Source organism: Synchiropus splendidus, chromosome 1 (genome assembly GCF_027744825.2).
Source record: "Synchiropus splendidus isolate RoL2022-P1 chromosome 1, RoL_Sspl_1.0, whole genome shotgun sequence".
Lineage (NCBI taxonomy): Eukaryota > Metazoa > Chordata > Actinopteri > Syngnathiformes > Callionymidae > Synchiropus > Synchiropus splendidus.
This window is the reverse complement of record NC_071334.1, coordinates 66,594,166-66,610,326: the sequence shown is the minus strand read 5'-3', so window position 1 is coordinate 66,610,326 and position 16,161 is coordinate 66,594,166. Positions and strand designations below refer to the sequence as shown.

Sequence of the window (16,161 nt, the reverse complement as noted above, 5' to 3'; positions counted from 1 at the left end):
ATAATTTGACTATGATATACAGACAGTATTTGCCACAAAGGCTGTAAAATATGACCGCCAGAACACTCTTCGTTCCCATACAGAAGTTACATTGATGTCTTGTTCATCATAAATCTATGCTGGCTATTTCTGCTCGGCTGTCTGGGCCAGGTAGAAGCGTCTGGCAGCAGGACAGCAGACTGTGAGCTCTTATGTCAAAGCTTCATTAAGTCCTAGTCCACTGATTGTAACCATGTGTCCCGCAGCATTGGGTGAATATGAGCTTCTTGGTTTTTAGGATCATGTAGTCAGCAGAGGTTGGCGGGTGAGAGGCTGTGAGTTATAAGCTGCGCTGATCTAATGAATGTCCTGGAGAGGAGGAAGACAAGATACCCTTCATATGCTCTGCATACCTCAGAAATGCGATGCCAAACAGTATTGCTAATGTTTTTTTGTTCTCTGTCTTGGAGAAGAAAAATGTGATATAGTGTGTGAGCGCTGAGTTTCCCAGGGCATTCAGAGAGGGACCTTTACATCAGTGAAGGTCAATCACAGATGAAAAATGTGCTTTCATGTGTGAGCTGAGCGCAAATGTCAACCATGTCAAGGAAAATAATTGATGTTATGTACATACAGCAATGATTAGTTATTAGCTACTGTCCGACATTTGGCTGCCGCTGATCGGATTTTATGGTATTCCATGTGTGTCTTTCTGTTTTATTTAATAACAATTATCATTTTAACATTGGTTGTTAAAGAGTCCACGCAGAAATATTCAGTATGACATGTCATCCTATGTTGTTTACAAAGTTGGTTCTGTTGAATTAGAACGCTAAACAAGAGTAAAACTGAATTTAGCACAGTGTTGCACCAAGAACCGGAGACATGCCTTGATGACATCATAAGAGTCAGATCATACGGATGCGTCCGTCAGATGCAGGTCAACCAGCTCCTCTCAGTATCAGAGAGAAGATGCCGAACCGTTGCGTGGCAGCTGGATGTTCTCATCGTGGCAGAGAGCATGGAAGCCTGTTCTCCCGTAAGATGGGGGAAACTACTAAGAAGACTGAGGGACAAGTGCCAGTTTGCAGAGTTCGTGTTTAGAAACCGACTGCAATACACAAAGGTTTCAAAGGTAAACAAACAGGAATGCATTATCAAAGCACCGGAGAGGAGCAGCGGTGTCAAAATTAATCTTGGAAAAGAGTCCCTATGTTTATCTACTAAGAGAGTATAACATCCAGTTCATCTTCATCCGACTATAACTCCTCAGTATCAGACCTCTAACAAGCACAAGTCCAGAACTACATGCTTTGAAAATAAACCCACAAACCTGCTCTTCTTCCTCACCGTTGCCAAATCGCCCAAATATTCGCTGTTGCTCAGGACTTCTTCTGCTTCCGTGCTTGTTTGCAGAGTTGGTACCTCCAGTTATGTCACAAGATGTGATTGACCCAGGTATGATGCTGCATCTGCATCACGGTGTAACTTATGACAGTATGCAAAAATGAAATTTTATTGACAGTTTTTCTTCTTTCTACTTATGTCTTTCTATATCAGTTAGATGTCTGTAAAATAATGGAAATGTATCAGGGAGTATATGAAGGGTAATACATTGTAATTGTAGGAATATGTGCCAAATATATAAAATATCATTAGAGTTTTTGGTTTGCATGCAGGTGGGACTAAGAGTCATTCTATAGGCCCTGTCCAACATCAGTCACATCATGTGAAAAGAAGAGGTAAAATGGATTAGAATAACTAATGACCTGTGACTGCCAGCACCACGTGACTGATAAAAATCATTGTTCCGAGGGGTGCATGATGAGCTTGACCTTTGCCCTGCTTCATAGACATTTTAATGGCCTCCCTTGCAGAAAATGAAATGAAGCTTTATTTTCAGTCTGCGACACCAACTGTCAGGCGAGATGGAACAATAGCAAATGTTGGAAATAAAAAGGTTTCTGGTGGAGGCCTTGATCGACGTTGACTGGCCCATGTTGATTTAATAAAAAAAAACACCCCGTCTTCAAGTGACTCTCTCATTTCTGACCCTTTTTTGACTTCCAAAGCCAATAAACAGCGATCACATGCTGATCAAGGAGAAGTGAAACTGTTACTTTTGGCTGGGTATTCCTCACTTTGATGTGAAATCGTGGAAGACCTTGTTCTGATAGACTAAATAAATACAGACATATTTCTGCGTTTTATGTTCCGGCAAGAATTTTTCTTTCTTTTTACCTCGAGAAAGTCTAATGAAAGTCTGCTGTCGACTTTGTGATTGATCGCACCGACAGCCAATTGGAACCCTGCTACTCCCAAAATTGATTTCATGTAAACCAACAGTGGCACTGCTGGTTCTTCATTCCATTAAAGTCCTGCCGCTTCAATCCTTTTCATCCATGACTGGGATCCAATGAAAGCGAGGCGGCCAGTGGAGCTGTGGATCCGAAACCATGTGTGCAACAGCGCAAATAAGGCCACTTTTCATCGCGAGGAACAAGTAAAGAAAAGAGGACCAGCAACCCGAAAACAAAGCATGTGCCAGAAGAATTAGTGGAGTATATATCATGGAAAATGACTTCTTTACAAAGCGGGGGTCATGTACCTGTATGGGATTTAAGAAGCTCCTATGAGTTATCATGTGATCATTCCATGCTGTCAGTGCCTTATTATTTGGAGGATCAGCCACGTTTGTATCATGTTTCACTCCTCTCTGTGTTTGGAACCTTCCACTGCAGCCCTGCTGGGCCCGCTCAGAACTGGGGCCGTTTTAGGACTTCATAAGTTTTCCCAGAGAGAAGCCGCAAGACTGATTTAGCTGTAATCTTATACTACGTCTTTATAAAAGCCAGATCTTGGTGCATCGTGAGCTGCTCAGCCTGCACACTCTGCAGATATAATATGAGCAAATGACAGAGTGCAGAGTTCTATAATAGGTACAATTGAGGAGGCGAGAAATTGAGGGCTTTGAACATATAAAAAGAAACACCTCAAACAAATCGTTTTATCAAAACACTCACACAAAACAGAGACATACTTTTTTATTTTTAACCAGAAATAGTGTTCTTGGCTATTGTAGGAAAAATATGTGCCCGTGAATGAGTGTGGTAATGAAAAGTTCAGAATCCTTTTGAATGGACAACAAAATGCTCCATATTTGACGACTATTTCTATCCTAATTTGTTCTCCAAATTTTTCTTCAAGAGTCATGGGAATGATGTTGATAGCTAAAGATATTGTTGTGTGAAATATTGGTCAACAAGTAGCGGTTGTGTGTTGTGTGTCTGTGTGTGTGTAGCTGCGTGTGTCTGTGTGAGACTCCCTTGAACTGGGAAATTCCTAACTCTGCCCCCTGATGACACTGACTCAGGTTTTCCCATACGGAAGCTGGCAGAGTCAACGGTGAGTAAAGCTCACACAATATTGCATATATTTGACTTCTATTTGTTTTGTTTTTTTCACTATGTCGGTCAAATGCATCATATTGTTTGATGCATATGTGTAGAAATGTTTCTGTGCTGTAACATTACATGCGGTTTATGCAAACAACAATGCAGACCATGTTAACAATGGCTTGCCCCGGTGACTTTGGAAACTGTCCCAGCGCCGAGGTCCGGGTTCCGAGGTAAATGGAACACACCATCAGTCACCTGCAACTGTCCTACTTTCAAACATGGCTGTCATAGCAACACCCCCCCACCCTTCTCTCTCCCTCATAAAGCGCCTGCTGGTTAATAACCCATTGATGCTCCCTTGACGTACGAAAATGTACCCGTCCTTTTCAAACGTTACGATCACATTCTTGCATGCATTCTTTGCACTGGTAGTGTTGTTTACCAACAAGTCCATCGGGAGGGCAGCCGAGGGTCAAAAGTCTGCAAACTCCAAAACCAACATGTCGATTGTGGAAGCAGTATTGATCATGTTCCTCTTGCACAAAAGACAAAAAAAGAAGCCGTGTTTATTGGAGGCAGTGGTCAATGAGGCCATAGAATATATATCGATATAAAATATATGGAGGAAGTAGAATTTCCACCACTGTTACGTCTTCCTCACGTGTCATTACAGCTACGTAAGGGTAGTAACATCAAAACTGACCCCACAGTCTTTGGTGGTACTTCTCCGTTTGGTACATATCCGTAAGCTTTGTGGAAACATGCAAAAATATGGACGAAATGAACGCAGACCACCGACAGAAGGTTCAGTCCGTATCTGGATTAAAGTCTGAAGCCTGAGTCAGACTTTCCAAATTGAGGCGATTCTTGAATTTTTATAGTGGAGGAGTGTGGATACGTCTTGAGCTCCACAGGTAACCTGAGGCCACCAAGCTCCACACTAGAAAATGGCGGCGACTTGGAATGGCAAATGCAGCGTTCTTGGTATCAGTATAACAAATGTGTGTCCAATTTGAGACTTGAAGAGTACATCTTTATTTATTTTCATTTATTCCCCAACATTGTCCATGAAAATAAGATCGGTCAATGTACTTTGGAAACATGTTTTATTTGAAATAAACCACTAAAACTGAACGATTAATAACATCATGGCTGCTTCGTGCCATCAGCGTGGCACATCTACTTATCCCAAACGCAGATGTCAGCGCAGACTTTTTGCCCATCTAATCCGACACAGAACATGGCAAATCCATCCGAGCACGGACCAAGGAATGAACATGATTCTAGCCTTTTCTTTTTTTTCGTTGAAATAGCATTGGTCTGGTCAGTGATCTGTGTTTTGCGGTGGTAAGAGAAGATGCTGAGCGTTGTGGTTTTGCAGTTTTTGAAGCCGGCGTATCCATAAAGGTCAAAATGTGGTTCACAATCCAGTGTAAACACAAAGATCATGTGAAATAAATTGGATGTAACCGCAGTAATGCTCACCATTGTTTTTGGGTGCTTGTTATGTCTCAGATTTGGGTTTTTAGCTGTCACTATATTGGTTTGTTTGGTGATCTGAAATAGGTTTTTGAGGATATTACAAAAATGGAATGGCAACAAAGTAGCTTTGTTGACAGGATTTGACTGTAAAAGCACTTTTAAATATTTTTGCGTCAATGTTTTTGTTTTGATCCACTATTGTTGAAAAACTTGAGTTGGCCTAAGAAATAAAGTGTCACACTGCATCACCTGGTGAACCATGGACTGTAGATGGCGGTACTTTTTTGCGAGTAAATACAATTTTAATGTCGTTGCAACATAGAAAATGTGATTCCATAAATAGAGAAAAATATCAGGTGCCAACTTCAATCCAACGCACGACCCAAATGTTTTTTTTTTTTGGGTTGCCTCGTGAAAATGGACATGATGATACCGTTCCAGACTTTAGAACCCCAGAAACTTGGGTTTGTTAATGTGTTCATATTTCAGGCACATGCTTTTCTCATTAGTAAGAACTTCTACAAAAATCCAGGATAATGTACAACAACTTTTCATATTTAGTTGGAAATAATATTTCAAATTTTACATGCGCCCCTCGGTTTCATCCAAGATGGATTTCAAACTTGGCTTGGGTTTCATTCATAATGCAGTAATTGCCATCTAATTTTATTGTTTCCTGACACAAGGAGGGTTGTAAACTTTTTGGCATTGCAGTCTGGATTCTCAGTAACCAGCTGTTGTGGTTTTTCGTGTTCTCCCCTTCAACCAAGGCCTCTCCCCCATCAGAGAAGGACTGCAGCTGATATGTATATTACCATGTATCTTATTTTATGAGGCAATAGTTATCACGGGGCGTTGAAACACATTTTTGGCTGCAGATGCTCATAGCTTCTCACAATGTAAACCTGAATTATTTGTAAGATGTCGCAAGGTTTAATCTGAAACGCCTTGGCCTGTGTATTTACAGGGGCCTCCTGAGGTCAGAGGGCAAGTGGTTGAAATCTTTTATTGTTTTGTGTTCTGAACATGTCTGTTGTCATATTTAAAAGTTCAGTTCATATTTTCTTATTAGTATTTTGCTGTATTTTCTATTACTATTTTTAATTATGCAGTGATTTTCCTGTAAACAATATATATAATTTAATCTCTTTAATTTATCGTTTTCTAATGAATTCATTTCTTCTTTTTTAAAGAGACAATATTAATTGTTAGTATCGGCATTGAGCTTCTCTCTGGTAGTGAAAACCAATATCACCATTATACGTTATTTGTATAAAAGTGATAATGTGATAATCGGAAAAGTGTAATTATGCTATGACTATGTGCTGAACATGTGATTTGATTATATGTTAAAGGTTCTCGATAAAAATGTTAAGATATTGTATAGTGATAAATATCTTGAGAACACAAAGGGTACAACTTGCTATGATATGACAGAACCTATTTTTTTTAATCCCCCAAATATATTCAATTCATTTATTTTGAGGAAGAAGACATACTGTTAAAATGGGTGTTACTCATTAAGATAATTTGAATTTTAAAGCAATAACATGTAGGGGGAAAATGAAGGCCTAAAAGTATGATAGTTACATATAAATGGGTTGATGAAAAAAATATAATGTTTGTCTCATTAATGCCTGAATGAAATTAAATATTATAAAGTAGGCACATATTTCCATTAAAGATTTAATGAATTGCATCCAAAACCCTCATTTTTATTTTTATTTTTTGAAATGTTTTAGTTAACATGTACCAGCCATAATAATACATCTTTACTGTTTTGTATTTTCCCAATATCATTTATTACATCAATGTTTCTTTTCCTTCTATCGTTATGTAGTTTCCCAAACAAAAGTGTTATTTTGGCAACATCACTCTCACACGGTAACGTGTACCACGGGATGAACTTGAGAAACAGTCACTGAACTCTATGCTTGATGTCCATGTAGAGTTTAGCTAAGTATTTGTGGGACACTTAGAATGGACGGGGTCATTCTGAGTGTCTGGTGCGGCTTGGTCTAAGCTTCAACAATGCAAAGATGCTTTGTATTTGATAAGAGGGAAAAGAGAAAGTCTGCAAGGCGGAAATAAGAAGTAAACAGAGGAGAGGCTGATGAAGCGAGAGCTGGTTAGTTGTTGGAGACATGAACTCTGGCTGAACCTTCTCACTCTGGCTGCCGCCAAAGGGATGAGGCATTTGGGTACGGCTCCGAGTGCCTGACATCAAACCGACAGCGAGACATGATATCTTATTTTCCTGAGCCACACTGACACAAATTCTGCTCTGCACTTATTATTCTCTCATGCTTGTAGTTGGGAGAGAACTTTTGCTCTCAAAGTAAACTCACTCACTCCCAGATGGGAATGTTGCCTCATTTTTAATCCAAATAATTTGCTGATTGCTCTCATGACGGGGGATGAAGACGTTTGACTTGTCAGGACTCTGTATGGAATCCTTGACCCTCAAGTGCCTTAAAATGAAGCTCGAGGAGCACCGCTGCATGTGTGTGCAATTGTGTCTGTCAATCTCTCTGTGAGCGTAATGCGTGTGGACCAGAGCTCAATTGTGCAAGATTCTCAACTTATGAAGATGGAACTCAGTGGGTGAAATGTGTGTATTTGTTTCCCATCTGTCAAGCATTTCGTGTCAGGATTTCTTGATCTGGTTGAGGCTATCTAAAAGTCCAAAAAGTCGGCGGTATCATGCTCGCCATCCAGCCATTCACCTTTAGCAGCTGCGCTTCTCCGCCTGGCTGACAGCAGCTTCAACAATTAAAGCTGAACAAATAAATGGCTATCATGCGACGCGGCGAGGTGAAATTGGCCCACTACAGGCGTATCAATCAGCGCAGATGCGTATTTAGATAATAGAAGGGCCGCAGCAGGGCCTGCATCTCTCAAGGAGCTCTACCTCGGAACAGCTGCTTTATATATCAAAGCAGCGCCAACTCAAAATGTCACAAATGCTTAACATGATTATTGGGGGAATTATCACCTTTTAAGTTAAGCTAAAGAAAAGATAAGATCATTCTGCGTTGGTACCAGCAGGCGAACATTTATGGAAAGATCTTTGTAGTAGTGCTGCAACAGAAAACTGGTTTAATCCAATCGAAGTTGCAATGAAAAAGGAAAAGAAAAAATTTATTTAGATTATTGTAAACATTTCGACTTATGTGTCCTTTGATGTGTCCCATACTTTTTGAGTCGCAATGGTCCCATAGCCAGCGACAGCTGATCATAGTCTACTAAGTCGACTATTCATTGAGGCCCTGCTTTATAGTTTCTTTTTGTTTTTGTCCCTTTTAAATCAAACACCCACTGCCAAGTTCAGACTGTGATAAAGTCTCTGCAGTCCAGCACAGAAAATAAGCACAACCAGTTCAGGTCAGACCCGCCGTATCTTGGAGCCTTCTTTTACTGCCACAACTGCACATTCCAAATACAGTCTCGTCTGGTTGAGAATGCGCAGGGTTCTGGCCAGAAAACCAGTCGAATTAGCATAAATGCCATGTTCGATCCATCAGCAGGGGACTTAAAGCCCTGTCTCGCTCTCTGCCTTGTTTGCGGAGGAAGTCATGAACTTGGAGAGAGACTGAGGGAGAGGCAGCCTGTTTAAGCTGATATTTGCTCTTGGAGTAATTTGGAGCAGATTTTTTGGAATCAGTGAAAGGGTTTCACTGTAATTCTCTTTCATGCTCATCTTCTATCTCTGAAGTCACCACGGGGCCTAAACAGCAGCATACGGATGCCAGATGGATTAGAGGGATTCGCTCTTTCTCCGCATCTCTCCATCTCCTTCAATCACTGCATGTTTTGTGAAGAGAGAACCAGAATGCACATGACAGAAGTCCAAATCACACTGGCTCTTTGTCACTCTCCACTTTCCTCACACTAACGTTCCCTGACGTGACTGGTTTTCTGCTCCTGCAAGAGCCTGCTGAACTGATTTTATCCTCCTCATAGCTACTTCCTTGAAACAGAGTTGGAAGGGGATGACTTGAATGTTTGAGGTGCTGATGTTGGTTCACATTAGGATTCATTTTTTGCTTTTCTGTCGTTCAGTTTTCGGTAGGTGGAATGGAAAGTTGTTTTTTTCCTTCTCACGTGGAAATAAAATGGAAATCTAAATCTGGTGAAATTACAGACACGATCTCTTCATACAAATCTTGGAATTGTGAAATATTTGCAGGATAAAGGCTTTATATTCTTGTGTTGTTGCGTTGAATCATAATCATCTTTTGGGTACAATGTAATATGTGTTGAACACGAATTGCGATTCTGTTGAGCACTTCATCAAGGTTGATCAAAAATATAAAAATAAAAAAAAATCAAAAATATATTCATTCAAGTTTTATTTATTTATCAATTTTTGTTTGTTTTAAGAAATGTTTTTATAAACATCTAGTTGTACTTCTTGTATAAAATGTTTATGTACTTTTTTCTCTAAATTCAAAACATGTTTTTGATTTAGGATTTTGTCTCAACTTTTGACGTATTGACATCAAACAAATAAAAAAATACACCCTGGCTCCTCCTAAGCTCAGTTACCATCTTGATGTTGGTTCTACTTTGATCCCACAGTCAGTTGAAGACGTGTGTGGCGAAAGTGAAGCGTTAATGTAGATCTATTAAATATGACTTTGACTGTGGCCAGATATGCTGTGAAATTGAGATGAAACATCACGCACTAGTGAGTGGAAGAGTGGAAACTGACGTTTGGGAGGTTATGAAAGGAATGATAAGGAGTCGTGTGAGAACAATTGTTTTGGAAACAGATGGTTTAACGGCCTGTTTTGTTTTGTTTCTTTTTGTCGCAGTTTTCAAGTGACAGAGGAAGGAGGAGAACAAGAAGACAGAATGATCTATGTTTTGTATGATGAATCTGTGCAGTGACATTGTTTTAACTGTTTTGATGGAAAAAAATCAAATTTAAATAAACATTTGCCTGCCTTTGTAGGCACTGTCCATGGACGGCTGAGGTATCTCTCAGATTATTTGCTGGGGACCACCAGCCTCTCTTCTCCAACTCTTGCAGGTATGCAATATTTTTATCATAACACACCTTTTTTTGTTTTTTCTACTAGACATACTGCATTCAGCACTTATCAAACTATTCATTTAAGTTAAGTATTGTCAGTTTTATTGTTACAAATGACAAAAAAAATGTCTCCTTTAAATTCCGGTAAATGTTAGATTGAAGAATTATTTCTAATGAAGTGTTTTTTAGTCTTAAGCCTCCTCGAACGACAGCGAGCGGTAACATGTTAAGTGCGATTGTGGAAAAAGCCGGGCTTCCCAGGTCGGCATCATCTCCGTGGGATCTGTCTGGCGGGTTAAGAGGATCCTCATAAATATCTCTCACCAGCTCATCAGCTACACACACTTTTCCAGGCTGAACTGTGGGCTGGCAAAGACGAGCCATGATGGATGCGGTGCAGCGGGGCCACTCACGTTGCTGAGGGCCACGCTGATAACACCAATGTCTGTGTGTGGGACCCCCAGAGATAATGCATTGAAAAACATTGTGCTCTATCCAAGCAGGCAGCCACCTCCTGTGCAGCATCACAGTTTCCTACCTCAAGCAAAATAAGAAGTAGTATCTTTTGACAACAATCTATTGCGCCGTTTTATAAGAGCAATTTTTTCTAAAGGATCACTTGACTAAAGCTCTATTTGCCAGCAAGTGATCACCCCATATGGACTGAATCTTTCAAGAGACTGAGAACCGGTCAAATAAAAAACATGCAAATTTTAAATTTTGCTCTTGACAAGTAACAGCCTGGAGTGTTGCCGCCTGAAATCTGTGAGGCCTTAGGGCGCCTTTGTTTGAATAAAGCATCACAGCTCTGTTCCCAAAGCATGTAGTGGAAACACCTAAATCAGGTCTGTTCTCCCACTGAATTCCCAGCGTAAATACGGATTTCAATTTCAGAATGTGAGAAGCACTACAAGCTAGTGCCAAATTGTATTTGCTGCCGTTATGTCTCTCCAGACAAACGTGAAATCCAGGCGTCGGTTGCCATTTCTGATGTCATGCACCTTGTAAAGACATTAGCCGCTCTTGTCCTTGGCTGCATACGTAGCCAATGCAATTATGACTGTTGACTGTTACATGGCCTTGAGGATCTGCATGACGCGTTATTAATACGATAAGATTTTTGTTTATTATTGTTGTTAACGGTTTTACGTTGAGTAACGACGATTGATGACCAGACAATGTTGAGTCCTGTTTGTGCGCTTATTTCAGAATATTGAAATCCCTTTTATGTAACAGTCAGAACGTAGTGTCTCACAAAACGTTTGGCAGCTCCTGCTCTTTCTGAGCTTTTGGTGTTTTTTGTTTGGTCGACTGTTGTTTTTTTGTTTTTGAGTGGATATGCTGGATCCAACATGGACAGTGACACCTTTGCGTCCGGAGACTCTGCTTGTTTCCATCGTACCACTGTCCGCACTTCAGATTGGCTAGGGTTCCAAAGGTTCTAAGCTGAGAGGGACAAACCAGCGAGTCGTGCCGGGGATGGGCACAGAGTGAGGAGGGGACCACATCATGGGGTCTCTCTCCAGCAAGGGCAGTGGGACGGTGGACGTGCTAGTGGCAGTGGTCCGGCATCGGTGGGAGAGTGTGGCATGATGGAGCCATGGCTCGCGGCGGTTGCGACGGCCGTGTTTCCGTGTCTCGTTCCAGACCTTCTGTCTCGCTCTGGTGACGCTGGGCAGCACCTCTGGAGACAGACTTGTCCAGCCTCGCTGCATAATGGAGCGATTGGAGTATTATGTATGAACAAGATCTATTTTCCTTCTTAAATTTAGTGGGTGCGGCTAACATTCCAGTGCACTCTATACTCCAGAAATTATGGTATATTTCATTATTTGTTCTGCTGTTAATTTTTCTGGTGTCTTTGTTTCTATCGTGTGAAGAGATGACTTTCCATTGCACGTGTTGCTTCTGTTGCTCAGTCGTCACCCAGTTATTATTGCAACGCCAACAAGTGCGAAGCTTTGCAGAAATAGTTGGGTCAAACACCACCGCCATATTGTGCTATAACCAGAGGTACCAACTCTGTGAGGAGTACCAGAGTACCGACAACAATACCGATGGTTACTGAAGTTGCTGATGCTGAAGCTGAAGTTACTGATGCTGAAGCTGAAGTCACTGATGCTGAAGCTGAAGAGCTTGTTTACCTGCACGGAGTCGACAGCAGCTGACTGTTGTGATGCCATCGAGGCACATTTGAATCATCTTAGACATAGTCTTACACTTATTGAGCGTTCAAATTCAACACAACCGACAAGACCAGAAGATCATTTCATACTGCTTCATTATGCACAGCTCAAGAGTCTCTAATAGACTTGTATTTGCATCTTGTCCTTTGTCAACATGCAAGTAGTAAGTAAGAAACAGCTTTATTTTAAGGCTGCACTAATCCAATCCACAGAGCAGGAAACAACAAAGAACAAAGCAGAATCAACAGCTGAGCTCTGGATTTAAGAAGTACCACATGAGCCTCCGCTTCGATCCCAGAACTCAATAATCGCTTCTCATTGGGGCCAACATTCGGAAGCTTGCCGCTGGATCCACTCCTCCGTAACGTGTTTGCGCAGTCACCTCCTCCAGTACCACCTAGCACCTCCTCTAAGACCCTGCCTCACCAGGTGGTTTGACTTTGCAGCCACTTTTCCACTTGAGGACTTAATGCAGTCACACGCAGGTCCAGCTGGAAGCCATTAGAGCCTGAGCTCAGCCACTTTCACCCAAAACATAACACCACCTCAATCAGCTGATACGAGAGGCCTCCATCAGCCACGACTAATACGTGCTGGGACTTCTGAAATAAAAGACAGTAGACAACATATTTAACTTTTTATTTTTTGTTTTTCTGTTGCTCAAAAGGCCCAAGTTTTTAGATTTCTTTTGCAGAACTGACTGGGATATCGATTTGTTAGTAAGGAATGTGTTAGCTCATGCTAATGCTAAATATTTTTTCTGGGTTTGACCTGTTGGGATGACTAGTATAATACCATGAGAGGAGTGTCATATATATATATATATATATATATATATATATATATATATATATATATATATATATATATATATATATATATATATATATATATATATATATATATATATATATGTCGAAGTGGGTGGAGCCTGAATTCTGGGTGGCTGTTATGAAATACCGGCCACGGTCTGGTCTGTGTTTTGGGGTGCAGTGTCTGCTCCAAGGGTCTACAGAGGTCTGTGAGGTCGCTGAAGGCAGTGCTGAGCTGAACAGAAAGACATCTGTCTGGGCCTGGAAGGATTTCACGCTTCTGGCCGTCCAGATGATTTAGGCCCTTGTGGACTACCTGCTGGGAGACGCTCCCAGTGGGTTAACTCGACACAGATGGATCCCCACGCCATCACTGAACACACACATGGAGTCACCCAAATATAATTTCACGGACCAATTAACAGACTTATTTATTTGTTGTTATCACGTCAGCCGCCAATCACAGAGTCTGTATCAGACTCGGAACTTTACCAGCTCAAAATATGACAACCACGATGATGGTTTTGCTTGAATTACGCTTATTACAGCTTGACGTGTTAACAATTCATTGGAAATGTGATTTGCTCTCGTGTTGTGAGAGCTTTCTTTTCTTTGGAATGTTTCACTGTTGATCTTATCTTGTGCAGAGCTCTGAGTACGGGATGATGGGATCAGCAACATCTGGCCAGAACATCAGGAAGCGGCCGTAAAAACACACAACACAGGTACTCCAACTTCGAACCATCTGTTCCTCCAGAGCTTCTTCTACTAGTTGTTTTTGACTCACTGTCTATCATAGCATGGCATGATCTTTATTAATAATTCATAGAGGTGTATTTACCTGATTCTTGATCTTAATCTCTGAAGTTAATCTGAATCGTCCATTTTAGATTTGTCTTTCATCAGTCGTCGCCATCATCAAACTGATCCTTATCATTTTTATTTTCACGTCTTGTAGCAATTGTTTTGAACATTTAGGAAACAAAAATGCAGCGTCCTTCTTTGCCATACTCAGTCTCCACATATGTGTTAAAAAAAAAATGTGTCCAACAGTGCCATTGATCTGGTTTCAATATGGCTGCTTCTATTTTGGCCTCTACTGTGGAACAAAGTGTGTTGAGGCCACTGGGGTCCTGATTCTACACACATTAGTGGTTCATTATTAGCATAATGAGCGCGCATCGACCTGTGGCTCCACAAGCTGCCGGAATATTAGTTAATGGAAAAACAATCAGACTGCTTCTCCCGCTGAGGCCATTTTGCATAGAGTCGATTATTTAGAAAGAAAATAGAAATTTATGTGCGTATTGTTGGGTGGATGTTAAAATCTACTTGTTTATATTTGATTCATTCATGCTCAAGGTCTGATAGAAAACAAATCAGCACTCAATCTAATCTCTTGGATATTATTTAAATTCTGAAATGATACCATAACAGTAATATTAGTCGCCTGAGAAGATTCCGTTTCTCTTGAGCTTGCCAAACTCCTGCCATCTTCAGTCGTCCCCCACAAATAGGTTGGAGACGTGGTCAATATGACGTCTTTTTACACCATCGACAGGAAATAGCGGTTCATAAAAATACTGACTAGGTATGGGCGATATGGACAAAAAAAGATATCGCGATAAATGTTGTAATTTCAGCAATAACAATAACTATCACGATAAATACATTTTTGTTCTATTGCGTGTGTTGGACACACTACTGTAGCTCTTCAAACTGTTTTATGGTGAAACATATTAGTGGACAACATTTTTGTTTATGTTAAAATATGATATTTACCTAAGTGTAGAGATGACAAATTCAATGTTTCACGTCTCTGGTAGAAGCCACTGGTGTCTGACAAACTGCTCTGCCAGCTTTATTTAGGGGTTAAATTTTACCGTCTGTCTGATGTAACTCATGTCTCTTAACAGTTGACTATGACTATGGACACATTTCCTAGATGTTATAGAAGAAATATTAGAAATAATGTGAATAAATTATCATTTAGTCAAATTCTATTCTGGAAATCTTTATACAACCTATCAGTCCTTTGTCTTGTCTGATGAAAAACCTTTTCACAGTTATCTGTCGTAAAATGGTTGTTTTTCATTGCCTTATTGAAGATTTTGCCAACACTTTAAGCGCTTTACAATTCGTTGATAGTCCCTAACTGATGCCGTGCTGTAGCATTAGTGCTGCCTGTGAGAGTGTGTCCACGATCAGTGAACCCTAATCAGGGACGCGGAGGAAGACGCCGCCACCAAAACCGGAGTGGATGTCCGTCCAATATCCAAGTACTTTCACTACGGTGTTTCGCCGAGGCGCCAGCGCAACGGCAGACTCTACATGTGTTGATATGAACCAAGGCCGGCGACCACGTCAGAGAACCTGCGAGGAAGACTCCATCTAATAAAATAAACACAGATCCAGAGACTCAGAGTCGACTAGTGTCATTATCAAATGTTTCCTGTATTAAAAATAAGTTTAAAACTATGATTGTGGACTGCAGTCCACACCAGGCTCCACAACTTTCACACACTGGTGTCGGCTGTCAAATGTCGCGGAGCTGGAGAGTGCGGCGCAAGGTCGCGGTCTCGTCATGTTCATGTATGCAGGTCCAATGCAGCGAGTGTGTCACTTGTTTATTGAATTCATTGTTAGATGCAGAATTGTCATCGTGGACATTGTGTTTGGCGGTATATCGTGTACGATAAGTTATCGCCCATCCCTAGTACTGACCATGTGAATCCATTTCCATTAGTCGCGCCCATCATTAGGCCATTCAAGTATTTTTTTTTTTTCCTCAAACTTACCATACCTGGAATAACTGGTGTATTGTATGTAATAACGTGTTTTGTACCCCCCAATAAATAAATATATTTGTGCAAATGTATTGTGAAGAAAAAACAATGCAACAAAATCACACATACATACATAGATGAAGTCTGTGTCTCTGGCCTGCGCCTGACAGCCACAGCGTGGTCCACTAGACAGGTGACAGTTGTGTCTTCCAAATCAAATCAAATTCAACTGGATTTACTGCAGAGGGCTCCAAGTACGCTGACTTCAATGCAGAAGTGGCAAAGTGTTCCCACGAATGGCGTCAATGTGGACGTCCTTTCTTGCCAGCGCTGATCGGAAGGATGATCAGTGGAAATGGAATGCACCAGTAAAGGTAAAGGTTGTGATGTCTTCTCAACGTGTTATTTTGTACATTTTCCATTTAAAACAGTTTGTAACGTGGGAAACGCCACAACATTCTTTTCATGATTTTACATGCT

The 16,161-nt window shown here is 40.8% G+C and overlaps 1 long non-coding RNA gene across 1 annotated transcript; it reads left to right on the top strand.

The window, feature by feature from the left end:
- Positions 1 to 8,199: 8,199 nt before the first annotated feature.
- On the top strand, positions 8,200 to 9,894 carry LOC128752783 (uncharacterized). The gene is made up of 3 exons (XR_008413704.1): positions 8,200 to 8,243; positions 9,677 to 9,730; positions 9,817 to 9,894. It is a non-coding gene; the product is annotated as an uncharacterized LOC128752783 (long non-coding RNA).
- Positions 9,895 to 16,161: the final 6,267 nt, after the last annotated feature.